The sequence below is a fragment of the Malurus melanocephalus genome, unplaced genomic scaffold (genome assembly GCF_030028575.1).
Source record: "Malurus melanocephalus ecotype Western Australia unplaced genomic scaffold, MMel_1.1 scaffold_308, whole genome shotgun sequence".
Taxonomy (NCBI): domain Eukaryota; kingdom Metazoa; phylum Chordata; class Aves; order Passeriformes; family Maluridae; genus Malurus; species Malurus melanocephalus.
The window spans coordinates 610117-623882 of NW_026623540.1; the positions used below are offsets into that span (position 1 = coordinate 610117).

Below are 13766 nucleotides of genomic sequence, written 5' to 3' on the forward strand. Positions count from 1 at the left end.
TGGAAGAACTCTGTAAGCCAGGTGGTCTGTTTATACACTAAAACTTAGCATACTCARCCATCAGAAAGTTAGTTTATGATGGTAACATGATAGCTGATACTGGGTAAGAATGAAAATGTTATTTGCARAGTGAATGTGTGTAAAATCAAATGGGTCTGCCCTATCTCTGTGGTGCGTGGGAACATTTTTGATTGGATTTCTTTCCTTTTGTCTTGATCATACTGTGTTTGATGCATTTTATTATGATAATATATATAATATAATGATAATATCTATATAATATTTGATATACTATAATGATAATATCTATATCTTTATAATATAAAATGCATGGCTGAATCCTTGTATAATGGGAGAGGTACTGAAAAAGCTGTTAAACATAAGTAATAATTGTCTGTGAGGCTTTAGCTACCTKTCCTGAAGATCTCTCTGAGGGATTTCTCCAGTTCTTGAATATAATGAGCACAGAGCATCATTAACTTTAAAGATATTTGTGTACTTCACAGGATTCTGGGTCTCTGTTAAATGTGTGACACTTACTCATTTACTTCTCTTGAAGGGACATTTCTTTCTTCTAAGTCAGTTTTGTCACTATTGCACACTTGCCTTCATATAAAATTTAATATGACTTCCCTTCCTTTCGTTGTTATCTTCTTTCYTAATTTTCTTTCTCATTGTCCTGGTGTTATGTACTTGGAACCTTCTGTTCCATCCCTTCACCAAATTTCATATGGGTGTGAGTGGTTGAAAAGACTAGTTGCAGCAGGGTGCCTACTCAGGTTATAGCATGATTAGTGTGAAATCTTAATAATGAAAGGAGCAGATTTTAAAGAAAGAAAAGTGTTCATCTGCCAGCAAAAATGTACAAAACCTTAATGTTCAGCAAGGTGTAGAATGCCATGCACATTGCAGTAAAGAGTACTGATCACGAAAGTATATTAATAACAGTAATCTGGACAAGATTTTTTAATAGTTCTAGAACAAGATTCTAGTTAATGCAAATTTGCTTAAAAATATTTTCCTTTTGACTTCAGTGTTCATTCTCACACTTCTCTAGCCTTCCCACTGTATTGTAACAGATCTTTTACTCCCTGACTAAAGCCATTTTTGTTTTCTTTCACAAATGAATAGAGGAGGGAATTGTATTTCTGGTGAAGACAGAGCTGTGTACAAGGAAATACTAGAWCAGAATTGTTCTTATTACAGTTGTGAAAAGGCATCAGAGCAGTAAATAGTTCTGTTGTATAGCAGAAAAGACAAATAAAAGAGAGTCAACATTTGCATTTGATCTTGAATCTGATTTACATAGTTTATTTAACAAGGCTATCTGCTTTGATTGTAGAAGAGCAGGAACTTTTGGTGATAGTGAGTAGCAATTAGAGTTTCCATTTATCCCTTCCTCATGTGTTTGCACCCCAGGCTTCCTGGGTGTCAGATAGCTTGAGGCAGTTAACATATTTGCAAAAGCTAGAAGAAATACTGCGTATATTTGAATGCTCAGCAAACATTTGTGCATTATTTTAGGAAACCTCACAGGTCTTAGAGTAAACTTAGAAGTCACTAAATGTCCTGGTACACTGAAAACACATCTCTTCAGTGTGAATACAGCTGTACTAGCCTCCTGACTTCTGGGAGATCCTGAGAAGGGTGAGTTCTCACAGAAGGCAGAGAAAATCTGGTGATGTTTGAAGGACCTAGTTCTTTCTCTCTGTATGTGACCCGTAGTTAGCATCATCTTAGCAGCACAAAGGGCAAGAGAATGAGGCAACCTTCTTGTGAGAGGTTCAGAGGCCATATTGACTGGGTTTGAATGGAAAAGTCCTGTAGTCTTCTACAATACCAGCAGTAGTGCAGCCTGGGAACAGAGTTGAAGACGACACTTAGTATCTCTGGGGTATTGACAAATTGCAAATGAAACAAGGTTTACATGGGCTTGAAAGGGAGATGAAATTCGTCTTCTGTTATCGTCCATTGCAAGAGAAATAGCCAGAATAACATGTTCATTTCAAGTAAGCTGTTCAGTGTTGATTTAAAAGCTCTGAAATATGTAGAACCACGTTTTTTCATGAAACTTGGGTAGCTTGAAGCAGGTTGTGACTGTTGTTCTCCCTTTCACCTAAACCCTTCCATTCACATATTAAAATGGTGTTGGGACTGTACCACCAACTTCAGTCATGTGTGATTGCAGTRTTTTAGGTTTCCCCCACTCATTTAATAAAGGCAAGAAAAATGAGATAATGACTATCCTCATTGAAAATGGGTTGTTGGGTAATAACGGTGAAGTTGTCTTATTAAAGCTGTAAAACTGGCCTAGCTCACTCTCTCATCAAAACATTGTTCTTCAAACAAAACTGAAATACTCTGAAATGTAGTCCACCAGTATAATTTGAGCTAGAGGGCACAGGCTCAAAGATCCAGTTAGTGTAACCACTTACTGAAACAAAATTTRTATGAAAAGTGGTAGTTGTCATTTCTTTGTTACCTCATTGGGAAACATGCCCCAAAAGCCAACAGATGCAGACTTGTTTGGATCAGAATTGGTGATATTCCGCAATTATGGCATTAAGATCCAACATTTTGCTTCTAATTCCTTTTCTTCTGTATCACCTGCATAGTGCTGCTGACTCCTTTCCCCCCAAAATATGTGCTGAAGGTTTGTAAATATTAATTGGAAATTTGGTTAATGATTTCATCTCCTGTAAACAGCTAAGTTCATTATCACTTCTGTGTATTCAGGTTGTGGTATGAAATTTGCAGATTTGAATTGCTCAAGACATTCCTCAAAAGCATATCACAACAGTAAGCACAGGACAGGAGTTACAGCTTGGTGGAGTTGAAGTAGCGGTGAACAGAATGCAGTACGGTGGTGAAAAAGTGTTTTAACCTTTTATCATAATTTTAAAGGATATTGGTGCTGATTTAGCATATAGGTGAACCTTTTTCTTAAGCTGCAAAATGAAAGGAAACAATGCAGTAAGAGACAGACAGTTCCTGACAGGCACTTAAATTAAGACTATATTGATAAAGTTAGTTGGCATGATTTTTTTTCCATTCTGAGGTGTAGGTGGCAGTTCCTCTCTTWGAAGATTTTTGAGATCTACTGCTAATGTGTGCAACGGTGAGACTGCCAGAAAATGGTTCTCTAAAAATGTGATCTTTTAAGGCATCTAAATGATTCACTGCAAGCAGTTTCTTTTAATCTAGAAGTCAGAAGGCATCAATTCTGTTTAGAGTTTTGAGTTTTAAAAGAAGAACATTGATGTCACACTGAAACTTGCATAATGCTAGTGTTGGCTGCCTAATGCACATGATTTCTATGAGCTGTTCTAAATCCTAGACTTAACTGGTAGTGCTGATTCTGTACATCATTTTCTGGAAGCAGAAATGGATGCTTTTCTGGATCCTCTTTTTTGCATTGTTTTCCATGTTCAAGATTCAGAGCTACTGAAGAAGGTCCTTTTGCATACCATTTTCCACCAGTAGCCACAACGATGTTCATAGATATTTCCAATTTAGCAAGTTTATGGAGGTAATCAAGGAAAGGCCATTTGGAAATAGAGCTGATGAATGCTGTCACTGCACTCAAGTGAGACTAGTTTGGAAGTCTGACCTTTGCATATGGGTTTGCTTCTTTCTTTTTTCCTTTTTTTTTTTTTTTCTTGCTGGTTTAATAGCATGGGTATAGTGGAGATAAACCCATGTCAACCCCTCCTGCAATCACATGTGGAAATGCCTCAGAACCAAAATGGTAAGGGGAACCTTACGTGGGACATCAGGATACAATTTATGAATGTGAGTGTTCAAATCTAGTGTTTTGTTTCAGTATACTTTAGTTTGCATCTGTTTATGTACTTGGTACAGAATTACACTCATTACTTTAGGATTAACCATTTTTTTTTAAAATTTTGTATTTTGAAGCATTTTGTATTATTAGACCACATAAAATGTAACTGGCAGTGAAGCTGATAATACCTTTTGCTGCTTTGGCTTGAAGGAAGGCCATGGACAGCCTCTTTGTTTTATGTGATTGTGCTAGAAGGTGGTAGCTGGSACCTTGCTTATTCATACTATTTGAGGTTGCCTTGTAATCAATATAATTTGCTGTTCTTCAAGGTAACTAATTCACATGTGCAGTAATTAACAGGAAACTGAAAGGAAGTTACAAAGAACTTCTCTTTTGGCAGTGCTTATTAAGCATGTTTCATAATCCCAGAAATTCTGTTCAGTCTAAGCCTAATTTTGGAAAAGAAGGAAAACTGTCTGCTTGTGCCTAGAACTTGCTCGATACAAAGCAAGCAATTTAACTTTTTGCCTAAAGGCTTGCAATTTGTGTTTGAAAAAATTAATAACTGTAAGAGGAAAWTCAATAAGAGTTGGAATCTTAGGTTTTTCATTTGATTTCAACTGTCACTGAAGACTGGTTTCATTTATTGCTTCACCTAACCTCTCTTTATGAATACTMTAAATATGTTTCTGGTTTCCTTCTCATTTGAAATGCTTGATGGCTGTCATTGTGGATTTTTATTTGAGTGAAAATGACAACTTGAGTGTAAGCGACAGTTTTCAAATCCGCTTTTAAATAGATAYGAATTTTCCCAATTCCATGTAGATTGTATTAATCCCCTTGCAGTGCTTTTAATGGGTCTGTGGGATGTCTTCAGCAGCCTGCAAGGAGTCCGTCTTAAAACACTTGTCAGGATTACCATTTATCCTTTGCCCATTGTACTGTCTATGCTTTGCTGCTGAAGTGCTGAGATTTCACAGCATGAATACGTGTGACTTATGAGTCTGTTGCATACCTTTATCCCATGCATAAGCCCTGCAGTTACCTCCTGCTTATGTGTCACAAGCACAGGCATGAACCTGGTGTGTAATATGGAATGCTCGAGTAAGAGAGGAATGCTTGGTGGAGCAATGTAATTATATGGTGCAAACAGGACACCTGTCAAACATGAGCTAAATATTCTGCAATAAAATGTATAAATAAGTGGTCTTCCTTTGATGATATTGAGCATTTGATCTRTCAGATGCTACATGACAGCATTATTATGTGCTAAATAGGAAGCTCTTACATTTTTTCAGTTTTACATTTGCGTTTAGAAGATTTAGATCTGTATTTCTTCTGAGGCTGTTCAAACTAGTTCGATGCATCAACACAGGGACAATAGTTTCTGATTTTTGAAATGTCAGATTACTAGTTTCATTACTACTTTTTRATGCATTTATGCACTTTGCCAGTGTTTGTGAGTTTGAAGTATGCAGAAGCAGCTGAAGTATAGATCATAAATGACATTAGTAAGTTAGGCTAAAGGATATTAAAACAAGCCAAGCAATTGCTTGTTCCCYCTATTTATTTATTTATTCATTTATATCTTGGATGAGTTCCTTTGATTTAGACAGATGTAGCAATGAYATTTCCTGATTTCATGTCCTGGGGCAAAAAATAGCTTTAGAAGGAGGTTACCTTGAGTTAGTGTTAACTACTTAAAGAAATATCAGTTGTAAATAATTTATGTGTCAGCTGCCCCCAGTAGGGACTGAATCTTTTGAAATGCTTTCCAAATCTATTTTCTCTGTTTCAGTATGAGTTGAACTTCTTTCTAAGCTAAAACTTCCTCATTCTCYTGTCATCAGAAATAAGCTAATCCATTGTTTTTGCTGTTCTGCTATGAGTAAGTCTGAACTGAAATTTTGTCTGTCATTGGTACCAGTTTATTTGTTTCATTGATATTTTCAGCTTTGAATCTCAAAATGTTGCCTCCTCATGCAATAGAGAAGGCTGAAAAGAATCTGTTTTATCTGTAAGTGCGCAATTACACTTGTCATTTTGTATATTCACTGACCAAAAGAGGAGAAAACCTATGGAAAATAATGAAACCTTTGAAATTCAGCAAGGTTGAATTTGGAACATTACCTCAAAATTTCTCGTAACTGATCGGGGAGAAATTGTAGTCTTTTTATGTAGTCAGTAKTTTGAAAGGTGTGTAGCTAGTGTCTTATTAATAGTTACATGTACTGGTAGTCTGTGAAACTGCATTGACCTTTTCTAAACAAGGACAAAAATTTCTCAAAAATGTAATTTAAAACGTTAATTTCACTGTTTTGGGTACACAATAGCAATGCTAGCTGTTTGAACTTTTTTTTCTTTCTGTTCAGACATGCTTATATGTTCAAGGATTTATTTCTGTTTTAATTTCAAGTTTACAGACTAGAATTTCCTTGCAGTTCAGATGACTGTTGGTGGCCTATATGGAACAGGAACCATTCTTAACTGTGATGAAGACCAATTTGTGCATTATTCTCCTTTTTGGCCTGCTCAGTTTATCGTYTCACTAGAATGGGATTATGTCCCCAGGATATTGATAAATATTGATGARTTTAGTCTGAGCACTTACTTCTCTTATCCATGAATTGCTGTATTTGAATAATAAGAAWTTTTTATTGACCACAGGTATGATGTGTTTGGCTCCTGAATTATCATGTTGTTGAAGTGGTTATCTYGTTATCTTGACTTAGACTGGAAGAACTGGCAATTCTTGGCAGCTCCTTTGTCTCCTATCAAATTTGGATTTCTTGCCAGTGTCACTGAAGCAATTTTTAATGTGCTCTTATTAGACTAGAATTGCTTGCATCGTTTTTCTTTTCTACTAAATATCAGCTCAGAGTTTTGTCAGCAGGACTAAGAATGTTCTTGCRTTGCTGGTGAGTGTTTTGAAGAACGTGGCTAGTCATTTTGGCTGTGTGCACTGAGGCTTGCCTACAGGAGGTGTGGTGACTAAAGGAGGTGCTACAGCCTTTCTAGGTCATTGACAGCAGCAATCTGATTTGACATTCTCCAGTTTTGCAGCCCTCCCTCTGAAGATCTCCATCCGCAGTTCTGAAGTCCTTGCTGCCCTTGCTAACCACAAGGGAGCACAAAGTTTTTGATTCAATGGTACAGCTTTTCAGAAGCGTGTTGTCTTCTTTCCTAACCTGCTGAGCTGGTTATCCTCTTGCGTAATTACCTTTTATTTGAAGAAGAAATAGCTCCAGCTGGCTACTGCTGCTGAATGGGAGGTATTAGTGCATGCAAGCAATGATTAGGTGTTCTGACTTCCCTTGCTTGTGCTTCTCTGCTCCCACCACTTTGCCTTGTCTTTTGCTGGTACCTTCCAAAGTAGTCTCTTTAATGATCTGCCATCCATTACTTACAACTTTCTGAAAGTGAGTAAAACTCAGTTTTGTTAGCTTGATTCCTTTGTTTTTCCTTTCCCTGTCCTACTGAGACTTGGAGTACCTGTCTGATAGCAAAAGGCTTGAGAGTAAGCACGGGCTTTGCATCCTGCTTGCTGCTTAGTGCGTTTACTCAAGCGGTTGCTGTTGTTCCTTGTGCAAACAGCTCCTGGTGGTTTTAAGTTGTTCTTTTGTTTCTGGCCCCGGTTAAATCTGCCCAGGTGAGCTGGAGGCTCCGTGTGGTTGGGGCACTGGGAATGGTGATGGTTCCCCGGGCTTTGGGTTGTGGAGTGTCCTCAACCTGGGGCATGGGACTCCTCCCTGGGGATGCGGTGAAGCCCAGGCTGGGGGGGCTGGATCAGGCCCACTGAAGGGAGCTGTGGTCACACAGGGCTGTAGGGATGGCCTGGGCCCCTTAGTGGGACTGGCCTGGTGGAGCTTATGGCTGCCTGGGAGGAGCTGGAGACTGGTCTTGCTGGGGTACTGTGGGCTGACTGCTCCAGGGGTGACATGGGGTCTTGGGCAGGTCAGGGGAGCCCCAAGGGGGACAAYACTGGGCCAGTGAGGTCTTCAGGGTCCTGATAAAACCTGTGCTACATTTTAGCTGTAAAATTAAAATGCCGAACAGGAGTTTAAAATGCCTGTTTAAGGTGGTTGTCAGGTGTGCAGAACACAGGGCTGAGGATATTTTCTAGCACAGAAAGATTTTGTAGATATTGTAGAACCTTCCTTGATACCATAWAATGTAATTTTCAAAAAATTTGACTAGCTATTTCTTGAACATGCTTATTGTAAACTTCTTTTCTATAACGATATGGTGTACAATTTTAATATTTCTAGTCATGTATCGTTGCTGATACTTCTAACATACAATTTTCCTTTCTGATCAGATTGAGTGTTGTGGAAATAACAGCTTGTCATCACTTGTTTGCAGATGTCTTCTTGCTGAATTGTAGCCTACTTTTGAAACTTGGCTGAGAAAAGCAGATTACTTCCACTATTCTCTTCTCCATCTATATCTTTTCTTTCTCCTTTATGTTAAATAAGAATTAGTACATGAAGAATTTTGTTCATCTAAATCATGTGCCAAAGATCATATGGCTTACAGCAGCAACAAAAAGTCTGAGACATTTTCCACAGTTTTTGCTTTATTGCATAATGTGACCTGGTTTATGCTGTTGCCTGTACATAAAGGAAGTTAGTAGTGCTATATATTAATCTTGCTATAAGCGCTATGTAAGGCAAATGGTTTTGTGAAAATACTTGCTCTGATGTGCCATAACCAACCACTTGCTCCATTTGGGAGAGGTTTGCTTGCTGATTTATGTTATTTAAGGTAGAAAGTTGACAAAGTGAGGTCATTATAATACTGTTCCTAATAGCTCTGAAACTAGATTGATCTCACATGTTTTGGGCAGAATGCAGTAGGACTGTGACAGAATCACTTTGCTGAACCTGGCCGTTACCAGCTGATGGCTGTGTTGATGTATTGGACTTGGTTTGATGTAAGTGGCCTCTAGCTGCCAGGTTCTGTATCTTTGTCAGATAGCTGGCTATGCCCTTAATGAAACAGTTGATTGCTTTGATGCAAATGTAGAAGATCAAGGATGATAGAGAGGTGGTGATTATAGCTTTTTACTTACTATTTTTCATATCAAAATAAGCATACAGTTGACTAAGGAACTCAAGCTTAAGTGACATCTGTTTCTCAGAGTTATTAGCTTCAGTTTGGGCTACGTCTGTACCTAGGTGAGTAAAGGTGTGCATTTGTCGGTCAATAGGATTTTAAAATTTCACCTGTGTGGATCCATGTCTGTTCTTGCATTTGGTAGGAAAGCTGTGGGTCAGTCTTCTGCAGTATTGAATAGCATGTGAGTTATTGAATAAAGATCAGAGATCTCTTTAGATGCAAGAGAAATGTAATATTTTAGCATAAATAGATTAATTTGAAGTGAGGAATTAGACAGTGAATTTGCAGTTGGCTTCCAGTGCCATGGATTTCACTRAAGTATGGGTACTTAGGTTCTATTAATGTTTGAAGTGCCAGATTTTCTTCACAGAATGCAAATTAGGTACACCTTAGAGTAGTGTTACAGAAGCAACTGGATAGGAAGAATGTTAGAGAACAATGAGCCATATGCAAATTTCAGAGCTAGAAATCTGAGTATTTGGAAGTTACACATTTTTACAGTTCATAACCAGGAAATTAAATYTTTATTGGCAAGATGGTTCTTTTTCCTAAAGAAGTTATTCAAGCGTCGCCAACATCCACTGCCATTTCAGTTTTCACAAAATAGTATTTAGAAAAGAGTAATGCAGGAATATGACTGTCATGCTTTATCTCTTGCATGCAAAGTAAAGCCTGATTATTTTTTATTGTGAACAGGACGTACTGAAGGAATTAATTCATAAACAAAACATCAGTCTCTCCAGCAGTTTTTTTGCTGGGATTGGAATGAGTCATGGGTTTGGGAACTGTGCTGGTCTCAGCGTAATGAGATCACCAGAAGACTTTGCTGTGCTTTCCAGAAAGAAAAAAAAAATAGTGAAGTTAGAGAAACYTACCCTCCTTTTTCCCTTGCACATGGCCACCTGAAACTAAACCATATGATTAAGAGCATTATCCAGATGCTCCTTGAACTCTTGACAGGCTTGGTGTGGTGATCACTTACTTGCAGAGCCTGTTCCGGAGACCAACCAAGTGGTTCTTTCAGTTGACTCTGGTGCCATAAAAGAAGCTGTGAGTCCAGACTTCAGGACTGCAGTTTAAAAAAGACATAGGCTAATGAGAGAAAAGTCTAGAGAGGTGAGGTGTTTGGAGGAAGAAATATGTGAGGAATAGCAAAATAAACTAATAGTCCCTCCTGCAAATGAAAGTCTTAAGGGTGGGTATAACAACTGATGTTGAGATCTAAACACTTCTGAAAGGTCATAAGAATTAAGCTAACTTCTTAAGACTATGATTTGCAGTGTTGTTATGCAAAAGTAGTATTTTTACTGCTATGAATATCCCAGTGTCYTGAGGGCACATTTCTACAAATGCAAATCCGGTCTCTCTGTGGCTTTGTTGTAACATTTCCTGGTGAATCTCCTTGAGATTCAAAATGTTCCTGTTTCAAAATGATGACTCCAGCACAGTCTTCCCAAAAAAAGTTCTTGACTGTCGTTTGGTAAACAGTTTTGTGGATTGGGTGGTACTGCTTAATGTAGTGTTGTCCATCTTTATTTTCAAATTCTTACATTCTCAAAATAAGGATGACTTTCAGACTGGGTGATTCTTACAGGGAAACACCTGGACAGGGCTGTACAACTAGTACTGAGGTGCCTTTTGCCCCCTGAACTGACTCCCAGAAACACCTGCTTCTGATACTGGTTCCAGGGGAGGGCACATTTAGGGAACACTGCTTCTTTTGGCAGTTAATAAAATGCTGAAAGAATCAGTGTCCACTGGTTCTTGCATTATTATTTTATTAATTTCTTACGAGTATAGTCTGGATCCAGAATGCTTTGAAAACATAAGCAGAAATTAATTTGCTGCAGTTCTTGAATATATGGTTATTTTCTTGCACATCTGTTTAAATTAATCTACTCAATCTGCAGCCATTCACACACAGAATCACAGTACACAAGTGTTATGTCTTGTATTTGAGTTGGATTTTCCCAGATTGCKGTATTCTAGGTTCATAACAGTGTTACATCCTTTCTGTGAGCTGGAATCCATGATACTGTTTGCTAGGACATTAGCTTCTAGATATGGAATTGCTGTTTTCTTTTCAGAAAAAGAAAAAGCTTTATGACCTTGAATATGTAGTAACCCATCCATCARTATGTCTCTGGTGCCTTCTTGTGCTATCTGCTTCATTTTCTGTGCTGTTTAGGGACCGTTCAGGGGCACAGTCTCAAAAGAATCAAGTGATACTSCATCTTCTGCTTTTGCTGCACGTGGCTTGAGGAAGTGCAGGTATTGCTTACCATGATGCTCTATGTGTGTATTTCACTCGGCAGCTGCTCTGTCTTCCATATGAAGGTGGAACTTCATATGGAAGTTATTTACCCATTTGTACTTACACTTATTTACCCATTTGTAGGATTTCTGTGATGTTCCTGATAATCTGTCTTTGTAAGTATATGTTTGGATTTTTTGTGGGGTGATGGAGGAARGTGTACAAAACTTCTAGGTGACCTTTGGGGTTTTTTTTAAAGGATTGTGTTATGGATTAAATAAACTCAAAAATACCTTATTTTTTTTTCTTTTTCATCCTTTTATTACTGCCTCTTTATAAATGCATATTCCATTCAGAGCTCTTTATCTCTGTAGATCCATAGKTCCATACAACTTGCACAGAATTCAAATTATCATCCCTTGTAATAAAAGGTTACAGGAATTGTTCAGGGCCTCAGGCTGCCTACTCAGGTGAAGAAATATGCAAGCCTTGAGACACTTCTGTCTGACTGTAAAATCCTGTTACTATGCACTTCTCCTCTCCTATTCTTTTCCTTGAAWAAAAATTTCTATGTTCTCAGGGCACAAAGTGTGGTAGCCGTTATAGTCTTTCCTGTTTCTTCTTACTTATTCTAGGAGTTTTTGAGAGATTCAGTGATTCAAACAAGGCGGCTTCAAGGATTCAGTAAGCAATGCTGCTAATTTCCCATAACCAAAGAGAAGCCTTATATTTCTAATTTGCACTAAATTTTGCCAAGCGTTTGTCTTGGATGAGGTGGGCTACAATATAAAACCTCTATGGGCTTCACTTAAAAGACAGAAAAAGATCACTTCATAGCATGAAAGATTCAAGTTTTGCATTTAGGAGCTGCTGCTCTGAAGTCTGCTTATGTCCAGTTCAACTTGATTGGGCAGTTTATTTTGTAATTACATGTATAAGTAAAAAACACATTTCTTGTTTCTATTTTCAATTGCCACAAATGTAGTTACAATTTCATAGTTTTCATGTTTTGGAATTAATATGTTATTCAAATGAACCAGTCATAGCTGAGAGGTTATTTGGAAAAATAAATTGGAAATGTGACAGCCTACAAATAACTCTGGAGGATGATTGAGTTTTTTTCCAGTAAATACTTCTAAAAGTCATAAACCCATGTTTATAGAAGTAATTGAATTTTCTGGTTGCTGCTATTGTCCTAATTTAAATAAATATCTATCAAGCAAAGTTGTATTTGAAAACAGAAGGATGACAGAAGATTTTTTTTTCATTTTCAAGCATTTTAAAGGTTTTACCTTGACTGTTTTCAAGTAAGGCTGATCTGCTGATTTGATCCTGGTTTGCAGAGCTAATTAAATTTATTACTTCTCCAGGAAAAAGTTACATTTAATAAATGTATTGCACACCAGCTTCTAGAAACTGTATGTTCTTATATTTGTTCTTTAAAGATTTATAAATTAGTTGCCTTGGTTTTTAAATGATATTTTGCTTTTTTAAGACTTGTATTAGCTATTTGTTTGAGATGACAGCAAACACTGGTTTTGATAACCAGTAATATTCAAAGTAGTTTAAACAGTTCCATCAAGTAAATACCAGACAATTATCACAATAGCAAAAGCTGTTATTCTGGCAGCAGTGTCTTGCAGTGATTTCCTAAAGTAGATGTCCTCTTTCAGGATAGTGTCTTTATTAAAAGCAGATTTGAGTCCTTGCTACAGTTACTATTCCAAGATTAGTTGGTTGCTCATATGATTTCACACTGCAGGCAGCATTTCAGTGGTTAGCCTGTTCTGTGAGGCCATCCCTGTTTGTGATTAAACTAAAGAACCTTGAAAACAGCAAGGTTTATTTAGCATACTGAACATTTTTTTTTTTTTTTGGAAACTGTTACATCCTCTTCAATCTCTTGCTTTGTATTTCATTTCACCTTTCTTATTTACTCCTATTTGAATTCTGCATTCTGAGGATTAGTTTTCCTGGTTCTTACTGCATACATATACCCTCAACAAAGATACTGTAAAACTCCYTTTTTCTACATATTTCATAGAGTCATATAAAACATGCAGGTGTAAAAGTAAATTAGCCTTTTGCTGCTATGTGCCTGCAAAAAAAAACCCAGTCTGAGATTCTGGCTTAATTATACTGTTTATATTTAATCTTCCTTTTAAGAAATTGCCTTTAATTGATGTCCCCTCACTCACTTCTGGAGGAATAGTCAGCTGTCCATAGGAGGGAGTTTTTAGTGTTAGAAATACAACAGATAAGAACTGTAGTAGAGAAAGATGCGAGAAGATGTAAATAAGCGGCRTATTGAAAAAGTGAAGACACTTTTTCAAATCCACGCAGGAATATTCCCTCTTTGTGTTTCTGTTATGCACAGTGTAAATGCTGACCCCCTGTTCCATAATGCTGTGATAGATGGAATAAAAAATTGCAGAAGGAAAATGTGGTCTTTGTTCAGCCAAAAGCATTGTTAYAATAATTTGAGTGAAATTAAATATGTGGAACACAGCATGATGAGGTCTCTCTTTCTGGACACTTAGGTTTACTGAAACTTTTAAATTCCTCTCACCTCAGAGGGGGACCATGTTGCAAGTAGTGATGCATTGTCTT

At 37.4% G+C, this 13766-nt stretch overlaps 1 protein-coding gene across 11 annotated transcripts in view; it reads left to right on the forward strand.

The window, feature by feature from the left end:
* Positions 1 to 13766, forward strand: part of STXBP6 (syntaxin binding protein 6) — a 97048-nt gene that overhangs the window by 18940 nt on the left and 64342 nt on the right. The window contains exon 1 of one of the 11 annotated variants that reach the window (XM_057377254.1): positions 6855 to 6934. The exons of 9 other annotated variants lie outside the window; for them this stretch is intronic. The gene's annotated coding sequence lies outside the window, so the exon portion shown is untranslated. Of the gene's footprint in view, positions 1 to 6854; positions 6935 to 7119; positions 7204 to 13766 lie in introns of those variants that run through there. One more of the 11 variants, XM_057377250.1, reaches the window with a different exon arrangement.